The following is a 9,729-nucleotide window of genomic DNA, read 5'->3' as shown; positions in this document are numbered from 1 at the left end:
GGGACGTATTGAGGTGGATATTACAGGCTGGGCAAAGTCAAAACAGAGTACTGGGCTGAAGAAAACGCAGAGTTAAGTGTTTGAAGCATTCCTTTTGAAGTAATTGTGTTGATATGTATTATTATTACCTTGAAGAGATTGTTTACACTGAGAAATCACCGGAAATGTATTGAAAAGAGGAAGAGTGTGCTGAAAGGTCGTGGTCTTGACATTTTCATATGGTCATCCTCTGCACCGACCCTTTTCACTATCCAGGACCTATTTTCCGGCCCAACTTGGTGATCCTGACCCTAATTCACCGTGAGCGTGTGGAGTGCAGTGGGTAAGTCTTTTTGACGTGTGTACACCTGATGAATTGTAGTGTTGTGCTGTGCCAATGTTGTCAGTGATCCCTCCCCATTAGAGGAAGTGGATTGGTGACGATGGGCGATTGTTGCATATATATATACACCCGACTGTGACTCATTACCCCTTTCCCCCACCTGGTGGTGGCGTGGCAACTGGATGAAGTAAGAGCTTTCTGTGAATATTGTATGGAGTATCAGAGGAAGGGAAGTCTGAATGGGCTGCTACGTAGAAGGAGCTTATGTGCTGTCTCTGTGTATTATCATATGTCTGTTGAGTGCTTTCAGGACTGAGCCAAGGTCTCTGCATCATCGTGGGACTGTTCTACTACGTGTGGGAAGTCAACTCCGCTTCGCGTCAGGGTCCTGATCACTCTGTCGGGGTTTATTCTGCGATAACAACCGGCTGGGTGTACATTATCCCTTACGTAACATATGCAACATATGACATCAGATTAATTCAATATTAATATTTTCTTAGCATAAGCTTTAGAGTAATATACAGGTAGGTTTATCAAATAACCTTAACTCCAACCAATAATGTACAGTTAGCTATTTATTATATTAAGTGGTTAAGTGCTGGGACACTTTACTACAACATCATATAATATGGGCATCATGTAAATGAATCTCATTTATAAATACTTGGTTAATATATGTGACATTACAACTGCTCAAGAATTCCTTACTACTGCTCACTTCTATCCAATTTATTCATATTATTATTTTTATATTAAACAATGGTTCAGGTTTTGGTTGGTAATAAATTCCATCATAAATTTAAAACTTCACATAGAGACCACTTGGTGGTGCAATTGATCAACAGATTCTGAAAGTATATTTGGTAGGTATCTATTGTTTTGAGGGGAGAAAGAAGTTAAAATTATGGCATTTGTATGCTTTCTATATAGCACAACAACAAGACAAATAATCATATTCTATTTTCTCAATTTCTTTTACAAACATCCCAGTGTTGACTGCATTCAATAGCTCAATGTTCAACTTTGTTACTCCAGTTATTTTAAGAAATAAATAAACTTAATATTCCCTACATAAATATAAATAGGTTTATCAGACTACAAACCAAGCTTTTATTATCTTATGAATTTTTTTTTAATTCAATTTAAACATTTATGTAATGCGTATTGCTTAATCTATTCAGTTCAGGGTGTTTAGTATTTAGTATTTCTCAAATTCTGGGAACCGAGTTGCAAAAATAACAAACAGAAAACTAACTACTTCATAATATTTAAACATTTATGTTCACAGTCAGCATTTTCTACAGGTTAAGCACTTGTTTCTGGTCCTATTTTGAACATATTCAATGTGTGCCAAGAATCTGTTATCACGGCAAACATTTGCAAATCAAGACCTTTGAGTTTAACAATTCAGTGTTTACCAAAAGTCCAGTACGTAAGATCCAGTAAATGACATCCAGCTTTTACATTTCCAATTTTTTTTTTTCAGTGTGAGATAAGGACAATCTCCTAAGAGGTCATATGAGACAACAAAAATTTCAGCTCAGTCAGTCAAATACATTAAGGAGCAAATTCTTCTACTATTTTTAATAATCAATTCAATAGACTGCTCAATTCTTTGCAATGGCAGTTACATATACATTATCAATGACTGTCCCTTTGCAATGTTTAAAAGTTTGAATGTGTTGTAATCCTTCAATCTCACTTATTTCAAATGCTATGGGACAGATTCGTTCACCACATAATCATCTTTAAAATTGTTTTCAAGAAGAACATAAACCAGAGAAAACCATAAACAGGATTAAGCTGAAGAGTTCAGAGGTGAACATGGCAATTATTTTGGAATCTGCCCTTTGCTTCCTGTTAATTAATGTGTTGCTTCGCTAAAATAACTTTTGATGGGTCTTAATTAAAAATATTATTTGCTGCAACATTTTTTTAACAGGAGATTCTTGTGCACAGAGTGATCTAATGTAAGAAAGACCTATTTTTTATACTTTAACTTAATGTCAAGGCAAGTCATTTTCATTGCTATTATTTATCTGAATGTGTTCTCAATTCAAGTGTTCCCATCACTTTCATGGCCACAGGTGTATAAAATCAATCTAATGGATGAGTCTGGGTTCGGTGGATGCCACGGTACTTGCCTGACTCTATTGTGGCAAGTGTAAAGTTTGGTGGAAGGGGATTGATTGGTGTGGGGTTTTTTTTCAGGGGTTGAGCGTGGCCTCTTAGTTCCGGAGAAAGGAGTTCTTAATGCTTCAGCACACCTGACATTTTGGACAATTTCATGCTCCCAAATTTGTGGGAACAGTTTGGGGATAACCCTTTCCTGTTCCAACATGACTGCAGACCAGTATACAAAACAAGGTCAATAAAGACATGGATGAGTGAGTTTGGTGTGAAGGAACTTGACTGGCCTGCACAGAGTCCTGACCTCAACCCGATACCTTTGAAATGAATTATATTGGAGACTGCAAGTAAAGGTTGTAGGTTTGGTCTCAGCTTTGGTGGGGACATCCCACCAGGTTTGCCCAGATTATATAGTCTATTATTTATGTTACTGAATATGGAAATGCACCATAGTTTATTAATAAGTCTGTTAATTTATGACGCTGTTCTTCAGTTCAAATGATCCAGTACCAAAATAATAATAAAACAAAATACTATTTAATTTTCAAGTACATGAATGATTTTCAAAACTGATTTAAACACACACACACACACACACACACACACACACACACACACACACACACACACACACACACACACACAATGACTTATTTTCAATATAAAAAGTGATAGTAGACTGGATTTTTTTTTTTTTTTACCTCTTATCACAGTATTGGGCATGTCATCGATTAGTAACAACTTTAGCTTTGTTGCATTGTTAGTTTTTGTACAGGATCAATTTTTTTCCTCCCTCATTTACAGTCTGTTTTTGCCCCATTGACTTCCATTATAGCCACATTTTTTGATTGGAAAGCCATGACACCATATAAACACAAATTCTTGGTTGTTGGTGGTTTTCCCTTTTTGGGAAGAGGTAAAATGTGTATTTTTTACAGTTGATATCCTGGTGGCAGCATTAACCCTTTAGATAGGCCTGTGCTAAAAAACTAAAAACAAAACTATTTCTGGCTTTTGTATAGAGTATAATAACTGCATATAAATGAGGGAGAAAAAACGTAAATCTGATGCTGCACACAAACTAACAATGCTTAAAAGCCAGTGTTGTTACTAATCTTTGACATGCCCAAGACTGTGATTAAAGCAGCACTAGGTAACTTTTCAACCTTCATAATATATTTTTTAAGACTCTTGTGATGATACATCGACTTACAATAGGTTGAATGACACGTCTGCCATAGCCTGATGGGGTCTGTATCGTTTTTAATCGTACTTTTAAACTTCGGGTTTCGGGTAGTAACCCGAGAAAAAGAAAAGAACTACAAAATTCGACTGCTTTACGGCATATGCGTCACTTCCACCAACACACACACTTCCTTACATTCGGACGTGCGAGCCCAACTTTGTTCGTCGGATAATATAGTCATGTCCGAAGCAGCAGAGACAAATAAGAAAGAGAAGGTTTTGTTGGAGGAAAGCAATAAGAGGAAATGAAAAAATTATGGGATTAAAGGCAGGACGAGGATCAAAATTTGACCAGGGTTTGCTCGTCGGCGTGAGCTGAAGGAGGCGTGCCCGACCGATGCTGTCATGCTTGTTACGGTGAGCTACCACTCAAACATTGAACTGAAGTATCATATACATTCTGTAAAACGGTAACCAATAGACTACTATAATGACGCTGGCTTGTAAACGTGAGCATCGTGATTATTTGGCGTTTGAAAAAAATAAAACCCATGAAATTATATTCATATGACATGCTGAAACATATGCCACTGACTGTAACGTTACCTGGGATGAAGACATTTCACACGCGACGCCAGAAGAACTCCTCTTGCAGTTTTCAGGGGAACTGTTAGTGCTGCACCGACCCGTGGGACGCTTTTATGAAGTTATTTGGCCCGCACCGCACCACTGTATATATTTTTACAGCCCGCCGCGCACCCGCGACCATTAAACATACGGGGTCCGCGGGTTGAAAGCCTTCCAGAAGAGTTGAAAATGTTATAGCTGCAAAGGGTGGGCCAACTCCATATTAAACCCTAGGGATTATAAATTCTTAAATTCATTAAGAATACATTTTTATTCAGCAATATTTACACTTTACAGAAAATTTAACAGATCGCAGAGGCTTAGTTTTATTTAACTGCGCAGCGATATTTTCTGGAGGTGTAAAGGAATTTTTAATTTCTATTTAATTTTCTTTTTTTCTTTGTACATGAGCCCTCTTGGCTCAATTTGCCGTCGTCATGACATCTCATCACATGTATGCCGACAACACTCAATTATACTTGCCTTTTAAAGTTGGAAATTTGAATTCACGGCAGCCTTTACACTGTAAAAAATAAAAAGTTGAGTTAACTTAAAGCAACCAGCTGCAAAGCATTTTTGAGTTTACTCAACTTCAGTGGTTGAAGTTATGCCAAATCATTTTTGAACGTTTACTAAACTCATTTGATTAAGTTAATTATACTTTACTCACTAAGTTCATCTAACTACCAGTCCAACTCAAAGAAACATGTAAGCACAACTACAGAGGTCTTGAAGTTCAGTAAACTCAAAAATGCTTTGCAGCTGGTTGCTTTAATTTTTTTAAGTTAACTCAACTTTGTATTTTTTATAAGTTGATTCAACTTTCTTCAAATATCTAACCCAGATACTTGTATAGCCCTCACATTAAGAATCCAAATGCAGCAAGTACAAATCACACTGAAAATACAACACAATGCAAAATGCATTGCCATCATTACAGAAAATATTTATTGACAATTCTGCAAAACAGAATTTTCTGTCTCCAATAGGTACGTTAGAAGGTGATGAACTTCTACTCCACTCTTCAATATTTATAAACAAAAAAAGATTATGCACTAAATTAGAGTAAAAATTGAAATAAATAAATGCTCAACCTTATGATTATCCATAAAGACTGCAGCATTTTTTTAAGGACCAGACTCTTGCTGAGCACTGGGGGTCAAGAACATTAAACACTTTTGAAAAAAATATTTAGTAACAATTGCAGCAAAGGTATTGCACATTACCTGGTCCAATCTACTCTTAGTACTACAGAGAGGCACCTTATATTTGGGTTTGAGTGGATGGGGGCATCATTTTCAAAGATGGTTAAGATCCTCAGCTTCTCCCCTTATCCTGGCTCTATGTCCTGCAATAGAAAATAATATGCATAAAATTAGGGATTTTCCAATAGACCACAGTGTTCCTAAACATGTGCTCATGTAACTTTATTTGAAAAGTAAAGGTGGCCCTGATTATAAAGGGTTAGTTCCCCCAAAAATGAAAATTAGACCATGATTTACTCACCCTCAAGCCATCCTAGGTGTATATGACATTCTTCGTGTCAGAGTTCTATCAGTTATATATTAAAAAGCACATTTTTACCTACTCGTCCATCAGCTATTCTATCCATAGCATACTGCTCCACACACACGCGCATGTTGACTTGCATACCTCTGAAAGCTAGATATTTTAGTCTATAAAGTTTTAAATATGGATATTTTTCTTACACAAACACGCTACTTCGCTTCAGAAGGCTAGATACAGTTGTATTATGGATAGATGCACTTTTATGGACTTCAAAACAGAAACCACCATTCAATGCAATTATAAAGCTTTGAAGAGCCATGATATTTTTTATTTAACTCTGCGTATATGAAGAATGTCCTATACACCTAGAATGACTTAAGGGTGAACAAACCATGGGCTAATTTTCATTTTTAGTTGAACTAACCTTTTAAGCTTGTTCAAATTCAGCCATTGAACTAAAACTGATAAATATTTCCCAAGCCCAAACTGCCACACCTGAACCTGTGCTGTTAGATGCCATTTCAGCATTGATGTACTTACAATGCTGATTCAATGTTTCAACAACTTGTTGAATATGTGCTCTCAGATGAAGTCAAACTGATTACTGAGAAAGTTTCAAATATGATTTTTCAATTTAGTATTTTTTACCATGACTTTATACCCTGCTTTCGTCTCTTTACTCTGCCTCTTGGCTGACAGAGAGCAAATGATAAGTTTTGTATACCTAAAAGGACCTGATAAACAGGTGAAAAGGTAAAGTATTTCAGGCATGAGTGAGTGTACATGCTGATGATGACACACATCTTCTTACCAGGCAAGTCTTCAAGATGTTTCCAAACTTTTCTCTCATAAACAAAGGTCCCTCTGAGAGTTGTGGCCTTTCTTTAAGCAAGTACAATGGAGTGTATGTGCCTGAAAGATAGAAAAAACAAATATGGAACAAGTTATATCCAAAGAGAGGTATGGGACTTAGCTTGACAGAGAGATGGCACCATTCAACCTTTAATCAAACATATATCACATGCTAAACAATTACATGATGATGTTCAAGTTGGTCTAGTAAGAACTTCTTCTCATCTCCATACTCTGTACAACTAGACGTGTATTCATCCAACGAAGGGAAAAGGTGCTCTCCTGTAATACTCAGCACACAAAAAAATCACTGTTAAAACAGGAAGAATTAAGTGTACACTTCATTTAGATCTAAAAATAATAAACTCACCTTTCTAATAATAAACTGATCTTTCAAAAGGTCACATTTTTTGCACATCTGCCAGATTTTTGTCAGTGCATCACTGATGTTTGATGTTGTTGCTTTTTTTTTTTTTTTTTTCTAAAAAGGAAAAATACAAAAACAAACGAAAAAGCAGTTACAGTGTGTTAATTTAACATACGTAGTACAGAAATGGAATAATAAAATGTGAGAACAACCCAATGCACAGTCTTCACTGTATTAATTAAATATAAATGTATTTATAAAGATACAAAAGACCATTAAGTGATTTTGTCTTGTTGTTTGAGTAACAAAACGAGTCGGCAGGTACATAAATTGCTGCTAAGGCACATATCTAATACAGCCTACTGAAAAATCTTGGATTCACTGAATTATTTATGTTCACTTAAGTCTTAAGATATACTGTGTGGTAATGCTACCCACTGTGAGCTTTTTGGCAATATTAGATTGTGGTATATTTCACTATCAAATTGCAATAAACACAAAAGATTAGCACTTACATGCTGTCTTTAACATTTTTAAAATCATGCACGTCCTTCTTATTCTTTTCTCGTTCAAGCATGTTTCCTCACACTTGTCTAAGTTGTCAATGACGTTGAAACTGTAACTTTTGGCGCGTTAATAAAAACAAAACGGTGTGCATGCGTCTTGCGGAAGAACATTGTAGTCGGAGCTACTTCTCTCTGTTTATGTCTATGAGGACGAGTCACGGCAAAAGTACTGTGCTACTCCGCATCGACGCCGACTGAGCTAAAATAGTCCCAAAATAAAGATGTATTATAGGTGTAGCGTAATGATTTAAGATAAGAAAAAAAAACACGGTTTGAAAAATGGATTCATAAAGTACTTGCTCATTGTATCTATTTCGTCAATTCTGAACATAAAAAAAGTTACAAAGTGCAACTTTAAAGGGTAATGAAACCCCCTGCTGCAGTGGTGTTTTTTCACACCTTCGATTTGAAAAGGCTTGTTAAAAGGGGAGTGGTCGCCTGTGAAAAGGGGGGATGGTACTGTGTGGAAAGAGGGAATGGTTTGCATAAATAGGGGAGTGTCAGTAGGTGCATTAAAGGGGGGGTGAAACACTCAGTTTCAGTCAATCTCATGTCAATCTTGAGTACCTATAGAGTAGCATTGCATCCTTCATATCTCCGAAAAGTATCGGAGGCGTATCGTGTGGGCGGAGCTAAAGAATGACGAATGCTGAGACTTCAGCTGCCGTGGCAGAGAGCCAGGGGAGAGGCCGCCCGCCCTAACAGATTGGGCGATTGGTTTCTCCCCAACCATAGCCGCCCAGCTCCTGGGAGCCTTCAATTCCTCCCCGACCTTCACGAGCAGGTCGTGGAGGCATGGAAGAAACCCTACTCGGTGCGAATCCAACGACATCAGTGGTTTAACTTCGCTGATGTCGAGGGATTGGCCGAGGCAGGGTATGTGTCGATGCCGCCCATCGACGAGACGTTCGCAAACTATCTCGCGTCCGGGCGGCCATCGACACTAAGAGCTCCAGCCCTGCCGTCAAAACCATTAAAGACGACTTCGCGTCTTAACGGCAGGGCATACACGTCGGCGGGTCAAGTGGCGGCGGCCTTGCACACAATGGCGGTGTTGCAGGCCTATCAAGCTGATCTGCTGAGGGACCTCGATCAGGGGGAGGGCCTACCCCCTGATGCGATGGCTGAGTTACACCGCACCACAGATCTCTCTCTCCGGGCGGCCAAACACACAGCAGTCGCCATCGGACGGTCGATGGCGGCTATGGTCGCCACGGAGAGGCATCTGTGGCTGAACCTGGTGGACATCGGGGGGAAAGAAAGGGCTTTTCTCCTTGATGCCCCGGTCTCGCCCTCTGAGCTTTTCGGCACCTCCGTCGAGGCGGTGGTGGGAAAGTTCAGAGAGGCGAGGGCGCGCTCAGCGGCATATAGAACGTGTATTCCGCTGAGGTCCGGGGTGGCGCCCAGGCAGGAGGTTGTCCCTGGCCCTTCGAGATCCGAGAATCGTCGACTGGGCCAACGCAGCAGGGTGGCCTCTCGTGCGCCCCCTCCATGGAGGAATAGGACGCTGAAGAGGATGGACACCCACAACAGGAGGAGGGACATCGGGGAGAAGAACCGCTTCCAGCGCCGGAAGCGAGGTGGTGAGTCTCCGCCCCCGAGGGCGCGGAAGTGATGTTGTGTCCTCTCCTTTGTTTTCTGTTGTTTTTCTTTTCTCTCCCTGGGCGTGCTTTACACCAGGCCGCGCGGGCCGATGATGAGCGGATGTGAGACTCTGGCGGCCTGCCAGGCCGGTGTGTGCTCTGCCCGCACATAGTGCATCGTCTCTGGGCAGGATTTCGCGGCCGCAGAAATCAATAGAACAATGTTTGTAGGCTGTATGTTTGCTAGTGTAGCAACAGTAGTTTATAAGGCTGTTTCTCATCTGGATATGTGTAATATGAGCAGTTGAGCGATCTCCTGGCGAACTTTTTTAGCTGTAGCCACCTCCGGGTAGTGTTGGCACCTCTGCTAGTGAAAATATCTAGATGAATATGTGAGGTTAGGCTAGCGCATGAACTGCAGTAAGGTCTGTCCCAGTCCTTTTTAGGGCCGTTGTTTGTGGGATTATCAGACCGATGCTAGTGCATCAAGTTGGCCTAGGCTGTTGATGGGATGGCGGGGGCGTCTCGCGGTGGCATATCGCCCTGGCAGTTGCCCCGGGCTCCGGTCGGTAGTTCCGCAGGAGC

Source organism: Pseudorasbora parva, chromosome 14 (genome assembly GCF_024679245.1).
Source record: "Pseudorasbora parva isolate DD20220531a chromosome 14, ASM2467924v1, whole genome shotgun sequence".
Taxonomy (NCBI): Eukaryota; Metazoa; Chordata; class Actinopteri; order Cypriniformes; family Gobionidae; genus Pseudorasbora; species Pseudorasbora parva.
Note: the sequence above shows the minus strand (reverse complement) of the source record.